The sequence below is a fragment of the Lynx canadensis genome, chromosome D4 (assembly GCF_007474595.2).
Source record: "Lynx canadensis isolate LIC74 chromosome D4, mLynCan4.pri.v2, whole genome shotgun sequence".
Lineage (NCBI taxonomy): Eukaryota > Metazoa > Chordata > Mammalia > Carnivora > Felidae > Lynx > Lynx canadensis.
In genome coordinates, this window is record NC_044315.2 from 31,301,495 (window position 1) to 31,304,366 (window position 2,872).

Sequence of the window (2,872 nt, forward strand, 5' to 3'; positions counted from 1 at the left end):
TGGGGAAGATTTATAAACTTTTGAAATTAAGAAAAAAACATCTGGGGTGCCTGGGTGGCTCAGTCAGTTAAGTGACCGACTTTAGCTCAGGTCATGATCTTGCAGTTCATGAGTTGGAGCTCCACATTGAGCTCTGTGCTGACACCTCAGAGTCTGGAGCCTGCTTTGGATTCTGTGTCTCCCTCTCTCTGCTCCTCCCCTGCTTGCGCTCTATCTCTCTCTTTCTCAAAAATAAATAAACATTAAAAAATTAAAAAAAGAGAAAATAACATCTGAACTAATAAAGTTTAAATTGTCAGCAAAAAAGTTTTTTTTTTTTAACAAACCTACTAGAAGAATAATAAGAATTTTAAAATGAATATGAAAAACAGGGTATATGATTTTCATGTTTAAAAAAGGTATGAGGAATGAAGATGAATTTTTGGTAAGAAAAAAGGTAATTTTGTCCTAAAATAAAATGACTTTCTAGAACAAGAAAGAAAAGGGACAAAACCTAAATGCACATTAAAAGTTGTGTATGGTTTATGGAAAAGAAATTTTGAGAAAGGAATTTCATATATGGTCAAGTTGGCTAAAATTTAAATTGTTATTATAAGGGCTTTAAAATTAAACTTTAATATCAATAGTGTACTTATATGAAACTAAAGCTTAATTTTCCTTCCTCACTTCAAAAATAAACTTTTCTTGGACTATTGGTCTGCTTTTGATAAGATATTGTGAAAGGTTTCCTTTACTTTTTAAAGTAATCTCCATTTGCAACAACGTGGATGGAACTAGAATGTATTATCCTAGGTGAAATAAGTCAGTCAGAAAGACAAATATCATATGATTTCACTCATATATGGAATTTAAGAAAACAGAACAGATGAACATAGGGGAGGGGAAAGAAAATAAGATAAAATCAGAAAAGGGAGGCAAACCATAAGAGGCTCTTAAATACAGAGAACAAACTGAGGGTTGCTGGAGGGGATGTGGGTAGAGGGATGGGTTGAATGGGTGATGGGTGTTGAGAGCACTTGTTGGGATGAACACTGGGTTTTATATGTAAGTGATGAATCACTGGGTTCTTCTACTCCTGAAACCAAGACTACACTGTATATTAACTAACTTGAATTTATGTAAATACATTTTAAAAAAGAAAAAGAAATAAAGTAATCTCTTAAGAAAGCAAGCTTTTATGTTTGTCCTGTGCCTGCTGCCTCCCTCAATGCTGCTGGAGGTGTCCACCCACTCTCTACCACTATGGAGACATCCTCACACTACTGCCATCTGCTGAGTGACTACAGGCTACTATCTCTAGTCTACACTCAGGGAACTGGGAACAGCCAGCTACCCCAAAACAAATAGGCTGAGCTGCTGGTCATCATCGAGGAGCTGGGGAAAGAGATTAGACTCATCTATGCAGGGAGCAAGAGCACCATGAAGAGACTAAAACAAGGCATCATTCATGCTGGAGGACTAGTTCAAGATGCTTGGCTGAAATGGAATGGAATGCCAGATCCTAGCTGCCTGTTAGCATGGAAGGTTTTCCATTTTCTTCCAAGATGGGAAGGTTTCTCTTTCACATGTCCCTTTCATGGTTCATGAGGCTCTGAGATTGAGAAATATTTTGCAGTTGAATAGGGTTTATATTTTGAATAGTTAGGAACTACCTAGGGTTTTGGTTTTGCTTTTGTTTTTTTTTAAACATTGATTGAAAAGATGCATGTAAAAGGGGCATCCACATGGCTCAGTCACTTAAGCATCTTGGTTTTGGCTCAGGTCATGATCTCACAGTTCATGGGTTTGAACCCTATGTCAGACTGGTTGGGATTATATCTTTCTCCCCCTCTCTCTGCCCCTCCTGCCTCTCTCTCTCTCTCTCTCAAAATAAATAAATAAACTTAAAAAAAGATAAATAGAGTGGCTGGGTGGTTCAGTCACTTAAACATCTGACTCTTGGTTTCTGCTCAGGTCATGATCTCAAGGTTTGTGAGTTCACACCCTGCATCAGGCTCTGTGCTGACAGTGTGGAGCCTACTTGGGATTCTCTCTCCCTGTCTCTCTGCTCCTCCTCCACTCACTCTCTCTTTCTCTCTCAAAATAAATAAATAAACTTAGTTTAAAATAAATAAATAACTTGGGGTGCCTGGGTGGCTCAGTTGGTTAAGCATCCGACTTGATCTCAGGTCATGATCTCATGGTTCATGGGTTTGAGCCCCGCATTGAGCTCTGTGCTGACAGCTCAGAGCCTAGAACCTGCTTCCAATTCTGTGTCTCTCTCTCTGCCCCTCCCCTGCTTACTCTCTCTCTTTCTCTCTCTCTCAAGAAACAAACATTAAAATAATAAAATATAAATAAATAAGTAAATAAATAAATAAAGCATGTAAAAGACACCTATCTCACATCAAAGATACCAGTGTCTCTATTTCATCTTTTTTGAACACAGTTATGTTACCCAGATTGTTCCTTGTTCCTTTTCATGTGCTAATACAACTCTGAGGGTTTTGTTTTTAGCACAAACATTTGCCACATGGTGTGGATTCTGCTTAATGTAATTTCTTTTGTGCTACAGCATTTGCTTGCATGACTATTAGTGCTTTGAGATCAATTTTTTAAAAACACACAAGTTATAAAAACAGAAGAAAGAGCAACCTACCAAACCTAACTTAACATGAACCCCTGAAAATTTTCCTACTCAGACTGTGTGGATTTCAGTTCTGCTTTTCCTATAAGTTGATTCAAACATCCAGAAGAAAACGACTAAAACTATTTGCATCTTTTTATGTATTTATGACTTGATGTAATAAAGCTCATTTTCATTAAAAAAGACTTTGTGTTTTAACAAAATAATTTTCTGTAATTTATATTATCTTTTCCATCAGGTCTTTGA

The 2,872-nt window shown here is 37.0% G+C and overlaps 1 pseudogene; it reads left to right on the forward strand.

The window, feature by feature from the left end:
• The first annotated feature begins 1,242 nt into the window (after window positions 1-1,242).
• Window positions 1,243-1,505, forward strand: LOC115499677 (annotated as a pseudogene).
• Window positions 1,506-2,872: the final 1,367 nt, after the last annotated feature.